The 8,521-nt window shown below is 38.0% G+C and overlaps 1 pseudogene; it reads left to right on the top strand.

Moving 5' to 3' along the window:
* Nucleotides 1–866: 866 nt before the first annotated feature.
* Nucleotides 867–1,501, top strand: LOC148200639 (uncharacterized; annotated as a pseudogene).
* The last annotated feature ends 7,020 nt before the right edge of the window (nt 1,502–8,521 follow it).

The following is an 8,521-nucleotide window of genomic DNA, read 5'->3' as shown; positions in this document are numbered from 1 at the left end:
CATGATCATTGGTTTTGTCGATATGGACACATACGGGGAAATCTAGATCTGGGGAATCTCTCCCAACAGTAGTATAAACCTAGACATAGGAGTATGATGGTTGGTTGTCTTTAAGCTTCTGTTCACTATAATGCATGATTAAATTCTAGGCAGACAAGACATTGTAAACTAGTGATTATGATTAGGCTTTCTTTGCCGAGACATCGGGTTTAAGGTAATTTAGAGAGTGACATTAACATTAATGAAAAGAATGATGAATTCCTTAATACATAAGAGTGGATAGGATGAAATTGATAAACCCCAACAACATATTTATCCATATAATTCAAATCACATGTTTTGTTTCTTCTTACCCATTGATCAACAAATGCATACATCTTTATTTTTCAGTATTTTGCATTGAAATCTCAAGTAATTGTTTGTACAAGTCTTAGCTAATCAATAAATCACATAACTATCTAGGCCGTGAGTCCTTTGGATAAACGATACTTGGTCTTAGCAGGTTTATTACTTGATACGATTCGGTTACACTTGCCGAGGGTTCATCAAGTTTTTGGCCCCATTGTCGGGGACTTGTGGTTTAACTAATCTATTTGTGTGATTATTCATTACCTTTGACTTGATTTTTGAATTTTTATCTTTTTATCTTTTTATCTTTTTGTTTTATCTTTTGATTTTATTTTCAACTGTTTATCTTTTTGTTTGTTATTTTTATTTTGTTTCGATCTTCTATATTTATATCTTCTTTATTTATATCTTCTTATCTTTCTGTCATTTTAATTTTTCTTTTTATCTTATTAGTTTATCTTCTATATCTTATTGTGTTAACAAATATTTTTTAGGGTTTTGTGCCTAATGCTTGCAGGATGCAATTCAGAAAAGTATTTAAGTATATGTGCACTCAATTCTACCAAAGTAATCTCAACCACTGGTGGGAACCACCCTCAAGCATGGATCAAAGCCAATTTTGGCAAGCTGCCGGAGAATTTGAGAACTAACCACAACAACAATGGCAACAACAAAGCTCTTTATCAGAAAGTTTGGATGACACCTTTCAACGATTTATGCAAGTGTCCATCTCCACTCAGAAAAACATTGAAACATCATGTAAAAGGATGGAGATGCAGATTGGTCACATGATTCAGAAATTGGATGATGTTGGGGTTAATACTGAAGTTAACCCTAGGAAGGAATGTCAAGCCATTATCACTGGAAGTGACAAGACATTAGATGAGAAAAAGATAGAGAGAAAAGAAAAAGAAGAGTTGAGTGAAAGGGATAAAGATGTAGTAGAAAAAGAAAGAGAGGTGGTTGAGGGAGAAGAGAGAAAGAAAATTTGTGTGAAGATTGGGAAGTTGAGTAGAAAAAGAGAAGGGAAGAAAAAAATAAGAGAAAAGAAAAAGAAAAAATTGAGGGAGAAGAAAAGTAAGAAAAAGAGGATGAGAGGAAAGAAGAAAGAATCATATGAAAAACCCCATCCTCATCCAAAGAAATATCATAGGAAAAAGAAGGACTTTGAGCGCTTTATGGAAATCTTCAAGAAATTAGAGATTAAAGTTCCTATGATTGAGCATTGCAATAGGTTCCTGGTTTGATCAAATTTCTAAAGAAGTTCAGTAGAAAGAAGAAGAAAAAGAAGTTTGAACTTGAGCTTTATTGGGTCAAGCTAATGACATTAAAAGAGCGCTTGCTGGGAGGCAACCCAGTGATTTAAGAACTTTTGTTCTTGGTTTGGTGATGTAATTATGAACTTTTGTTATTTTTGTTTTAGTTATAAATTTTTTATAGGGTATAGCATCTACTGATGGATGCTAGGTGGTTAAGTATCTACTGAAGGATACTAGGTTTGTTACACCTACTGATGGGTGTTGGTAAGAAAGATTTGCACCTATTGATGGGTGTTGGTGGATTTTGGGTCAGGCTTGTGACGTTAAACAAGTGCTACCTGGGAGGCAACCCCGTTGATTTACTATATTTTGTTTGTTTGTTTTGATTCTGCTTTAGTTACATGTTAAGGATTGAATGTATGAGAGATTTGAGAACTTAAATGCATGAAGTGAGTGAGAGGCATGAGTATAAGGAACCTAGGGCAAGCTAGGAAGAAGGAGTGCCACTCTGCGGAAATTTTCGTTGAGCGGTATCACTGCAGCATGGGTTTCTAGGGTTGCCCTTAGCGGGACCCGAGCCCATTAGGCTACTTTTATACCCTAGGGTGCAGTTTTGGTTCTATTTTCAGATTTCTTTCCTACCACACACTCTTAAACACTTTTCTAAGATTTCTCTACACCTTTCCCTTCATCCCTACTTATAAAACCTCTCTTCCATTCATTTTTGCATCAAGTTTCCATTCAAGTTTGGGGTTTGGTGAGAGCATTGCTGTTAGGAGCTGATTTCTTATCATTCGTAGAGCATTATTCACTATTTTGCTTGTTGGTTTTGCTGCACAGGTTGCACTAATGGGTTTTGATTGCCCTCAGCGATGATAGGAATTGTTTTAGGGTGTTGGTTGTGGTTTACTAATGCTTAATGATTTGTCTTGTGGTTTTGTGAATTGTGTTTGATGTAGGGATGACCTCCTCATCAGGCAAGAGATTCAAGACTACAGTATCCAAAAGGAAGGAGAAGGAACCAGATCAACCCTATTCCAGCAAGTTCCTTTCTCGCAAGCATGAGCAACACTTCCTCATTGCCCAAGATAGTATGGCAAGAGGAGCAGGCACAGGCCAGTAGAGCTGGAGCAACTGAAGCTCTGATAATAGTTGAAAAACTGTTATTTTCATGATTAAAATTGACACTAAAAGCAACCTTTACACTTAGAAACTAGCTTGAAATCATGCTTTTCTTCATATTTTCAGAAATAAGAGAGTTGGACAGGTTTATGCTTGATTTCAGTGTTTTTGTGCAGGTTTTAAAGTGAATTTGGTGAAAGAAGTGAAGAAGGAGAGAGATGAAATCAGAAAAGACATCAAAAAGTGCAAAAGGAGAAGCCGAAGTCACCGCTCAGCGGCAGTTTACCGCTGAGCGACATTCAGGAAGTCACGGGAGGTCCGCTGAGGGGCAAAATGGCCGCTGAGGGGAAGAAACGTGACACGCACTTACCGCTGAGCGATATTTTACCGCTGAGCGGCACTTTTATGGGCTTAGACCTAATTTTCTGTAATTTACGAATAATATATAAGCTTTAGGGTTTCCTAGGGTTAGGTATCTCTGGCTGGAACGAAGCAAACACTTTCTTTTCCACCCCTTTGAAGGAGGATCTTGGATGTTGAGGCTTCCTCTTCACCTTTTTAGGGTTTTATCTTTCATTCTTTCATTGTAATTCATCTAGGTTGACCATGAATATGGTGAACTAAACTCTGTATGTTTGTTGGGGAATCAATGTAATCTTTTGAAGCTCTCATATATGGAATTTGTTTTTACATCTTTTAATTAAGACCTATGCTTTCTTTCGTCATTAGTTAGGGTTTTTCCTCTTTGCTTAATGCTTGCATTGTTTAACTCATTCGATGCATGATTATTGGTTTTGTCGATACGGGCGCGTACGGGGAAGTCTAGATCCGGGGAATTTCTCCCAATATTATATTGGTTGTCGTTAAGCTCCTGCACTTATGAACTAATCATCAGGAATGCTAGGAATTGTATGAACTCGTGATTAGTGAGAAGCCTTCTTGAAAGGTACTTTAGAGAGTGGTATTAACAATGATGAAGTGAATGTTGAATTCCTAAAATATATGAGTGGAAAAGATGAAATTGAACCCCAACAACATATTCATACATATATTTCATTGAAAGTGTTTATCTTTTGTTTTTGCCATTGATCAAAACTTCATGCATACATATTTAATTTTCGTCTTCTGCATATAAAATCCAAATATTTCGTCTTTAAGTCTTAGCTAATCAATAAACCACACAACTAAACTAGGCCGTGAGTCCTTTGGGAAGAACGATACTTGGTCTTACCAAGTTTATTACTTGAACGATTCGGTCATACTTGCCGATTGAAAAACAAGTTTGTGACATCATATTTTGGTGTTCATAAATTTGTCCATCAAGTTTTTGGCGCCGTTGCCGGGGACTCGTGGTTTAACTGGTTAATTTGTGTGATTGTTGATTATCTTTGACTTTAATTTTGAATTTCTGTTTTTATTTTCTGTTTTTATTTTTTTTGGTTTTTATTTTATTTTATTTTATTTTATTTTCTGTTTTCTGTTTTTATCTTCTCCTATATCTTTTTGTGCTAACCAAATATTCTAGGGTTTTGTGTTCTTGTGTATGCAGGAGGTAATTCGAACTAGGAGCAAGAAAACAACAGAACCTCTTCTTGAAGGTCTAGACGAGAGTAGACGGAGGAGAAGAATCCGAACATCTAGAGAACTTTTCCCTCCTCCGGAAACTCTGTTGCAACCATCACCACAAGGTTCTGTTCATAGCACAGAAAATATGGAGAACAATAATATCAGAAGAACTCTTGCTGACTACACCAATATAGCTGGACCTCAGCACTTTAACAGTATAGCTAGACCTAGAGTCAATGCAGCTAACATGGAGGTCAAACCAGCACTGATCCAACTGGTAAAAAGCAACCAATTCAATGGGTTATCTCATGAAAGCCCATATGAGCACCTCACTACCTTCAATGAGATTTGCAACACAGTCAAAATTAATGGGGTGCCAGATGAAGCGATCAAACTTAGTTTGTTTCCTTTCTCATTGGGAGGCAATGCTAAACTTTGGTTGAATTCTTTCCCAGAAGGAAGTTTCACAGATTGGGAAGCAGTGGTAACAAAGTTTTTAAATAAGTACTTTCCACAATCAAAGGTGACAAAAGGCAAGCAAGAGATATCTTCATTTAAGCAGGGCATGGAAGAATCACTGGGGCATGCATGGGATAGATACAAAAGTCTGCTAAGAAAAACACCCACGCATGGCTTTCAAGAACAGGAAGTAGTCTTAACTTTCCTTGGAGGGCTTGGTTCACAAACCAAGATGATGTTGGACGCCTCAGCAGGAGGCAATATTAAATGGAAAACTCCAGAGGAAGCCACATATAGAAAATATGGCTACTAGTGATAATGAGCTGCACAGTGAGAGAGGAGCTCCTATGCAACAAAAAGGGGTTCTCCAATTACAGACACATGATGCCTTGCTAGCTCAAAATAAAATTCTAACTCAACAGCTGGAAACTCTGACTAAAACTCTTGCACAATTACCTAAAGAGTTGAAAACTACTACACAGGTACAAACCTAGTTGTGCGAATTATGTGGAGGTGACCATATCAATGGTCAATGTGCCTTTCCAGTTGAAGCTGTAGAGGACGTTAATTTCATGGCCAATCAATTTCCATACCGTCAAGGGAATTACAATCAAGGGTGGAAACCACACCCAAGCATTGGTCAAGGACAAACTGGGCAAGCTAGTCAATATAATAAGCAGCAGCAACAACCAACCTTTTGGCAACAGTTATCTATGCTTAATGAAAGATCAACAAGGTTGGAAGAAACTCTTCAGCAATTCATACAGAAAACTGAATCTTCTCAAAAGAGCACTGAAGTTGCTATAAAGAACTTGGAGATTCAAATGGGTCAGATTACCAAGCAATTGGAAGAAAGGCCAAATAGAAATTTTGGGGCTAATACTGAGGTTAACCCCAGAGAAGAGTGCAAGGTGGTAAAGAGTGTTGATGATGATAAAGTTCAGTTAGATACAGAAGAAAGAAGAGACATAGAGAGCAAAAGTACTTTTCCTTTTCCAATCCATCAAGGGAAGCAAATGGACTTCACAGAATTATTCAGAATGGTGGATAATGAAGCACCTTGGGAACAAATTCTACAGCAAATCACAGTTTACAAAAAATCTGATGAAGAAATCTCTACAAAGAAGAGACGTAGAGATGATGAGGCAAAAGAGTGTATAACTGTTAAAAAAGAGTCATTCCCTCCTAAAGCATCAGATCCAGGCAGTTTTTCTATCCCTTGTACCATAGGGAAGAAAAAGGTAAAGAAAGCTCTCCTTGATTTAGGTTCAAGTGTTAACTTGATACCTTATTCTTTACTGGAGCAAATCGGCAATGTTAAAGTGAAACCTGCAAAGGTTAAAATAGTAATGGCCGATGGATCTTCAAAGGAGCCATGTGGGATTGTAGAGGACATTATAGTTTGTGTTGGCAAACTTCAGTTCTTGGCAGACTTTGTGTTGATGAAGATGGAGACAGAAAAGATACCTATCATACTTGGAAGACCGTTTATGAAAACGGCCAGAGCTATTATTGATGTAAATGAAGGTATAGTGGTGCTCCAGGACAGAGAGGAGAGAGTGGTGGTAGACGTCTTCAAAGATGAGACGCAAGCAAGGGAGGAAGAAGCTAGTTATAAAGCTGCATTTCAAGATGCACCCATGACTAGCCGTAAAGTTGAAAATATCACAGTTTCAGGTAACCATTGTTTGTTGTTTCAGGTACCCAAGGAAGAAAATATTGGAAGAGGAGGAGAAATTCCTAGTGACTGGGAGAAAAGAAAACTCCAACTTGGCTCACCTGTAAGAATAAAGAACAAGTTGTGGGTTGTGAAGGGCTTTAAAGAGAAGGAGATGATAGAGATAGAGTCTCCATATTCTAGAAGAATCAAGACAGTCCAGAGGAAACAGCTGAGGAGTTGGTGGAATGACAACATCAACTATAAAGAAGATGGAACTTGAACTTTATTGGGTCAAGCTAATGACGTTAAAAGAGCGCTTGCTGGGAGGCAACCCAGTGGATTTAAAGACTTTTGATTTGGTTTTGTAATTTTTAATTTGTGAACATTATTTTTGTAATTATTTTGTTGGAGATAGCATCTACTGAAGGATGCTAGGTGGTTAAGTATCTACTGAAGGATACTATGTTTGTAACACCTACTGATGGGTGTTGGTAAGAAAATTTTGCACCTACTGATGGGTGTTGGTGGATTTTGGGTCAGGCTCGTGACGTTAAACAAGCGCTACCTGGGAGGCAACCCAGTTGATTGAATATTTCTGTTTGTTTGATTTAGTTAGGGTTTGCATAAGCATTTTAAACATTGACTTGCAGGGAACCATTGAGGGGCATGTATGGGAGGCACATAGGTTAAGAAAAGAAGGAGAAGAGCACATCACGAAAGTGCCGCTGAGCGGTACTCTGGCAGAATGGGCTTTAGTTCCCCTTAGCGGGACCCGAGCCCATTAGGGTATTTTTAAACCCTAAGCTGCGTAAGTTCTCATACTTTCAGGCTTTTGTCTGCACAAACACTTCCACATACCTTCTCCAAGGTTTTCCACATCTTTTCACTCTTTCCTCTTAAGAAAATTTCTCTTCCACTCACTTTTTCACTAGTGTTCCATTCAAGTTTGGGGTTGGAAGAGAGTATCTTAGATTGGAAACATCCTCATTGCATCTAGTATCTCCACCCAAGTAAGTAAAATGCATTTTGTTCATTCTAGGGTTTTTGATTTTGAATGTGATTGTCAAAGAGTGAATATTTAGGGGTTTTGATTTCTATGCATGATTTGATGATATATTTGATGTTTGAACCGATTAAACTGCATGATTATGAACTGGAAAACTGAAAATTGCATTTGGGTGGAGTTAGGACAACTTTAAAACAAGATTTTCAAAAATCTGCAGAGTTACCGCTGAGGGGTAAACTGCCGCTGAGTGGCACTCTGCCAAATTTGGTTTTTCTGAATTTTTGCGTGTTGGAATGTGGCACTGGTGGCGCTGTGGGGAAATTCTGGCCCTCAGCGGTGGTTTAGCTTCGAAAGGAGTTGTGTTCTGTGTTTTACTAATGATTAACATCATGTTCTGTGGTTTTGTATTTGTGTTTGAATGTAGGAATGGCATCCTCTTCAGGAAAAAGATTGAAAACCATAGCAACCAAGAGAAAGGAAAAGGAACCAGAGCAACCCCACTCTAGCAGGTTCCTCTCTAGAAAACATGAGAAGCACTTTAGGGTGGTTCAGGACAGGAGACTTCTGATGGAGAGAAAGGTTGGAATGATACCTAACTTTGCTCCTCAATTTGGAGAGCAAGTGTTAGGGAATGACTGGGGAAAGCTAGCCACTTATCCTGCACCTGCCAACATAGCTGTGGTAAAGGAATTTTACACCAATGCTAAGAAGATTGGTGATTATCCAGCTGAGAATTATTTGGGCTATGTCAGAGGCCATTGATGAGAGGGTCGCACCTCTCACAAAAGTTGTGCATAAAAGAATGCAGTATAGTACTAGGAAGTGACTCATAGGTCGTCTCTCAAGGACCAAATGTGGTTCAGTCTCAGATCAAACACATAGTGGGGGGGATTTTGAAAGATTGTTTTTGTGCGGATAAAATTAAATTAAACTGACTGGAAATTAAACACGACTGAATTAAAAACGGCAAAGCAAATTCTAAAACAGTAAAATGAAATTAACACAGTGAAAATGAAATTGGAACAGTAAAAATTCAAATAAAAAAAATAGAATAGGAAATTGTTTCCCTCATCCAAAACCGTAGCCTTGTTTGATTTTTTT

The sequence above is a fragment of the Vigna umbellata genome, chromosome 4, assembly GCF_029865625.1.
Source record: "Vigna umbellata cultivar VRB3 chromosome 4, Vumbellata_1.0, whole genome shotgun sequence".
NCBI classification, from domain to species: domain Eukaryota; kingdom Viridiplantae; phylum Streptophyta; class Magnoliopsida; order Fabales; family Fabaceae; genus Vigna; species Vigna umbellata.
Note: the sequence above shows the minus strand (reverse complement) of the source record. Positions and strands in the feature narration are given on the sequence as shown.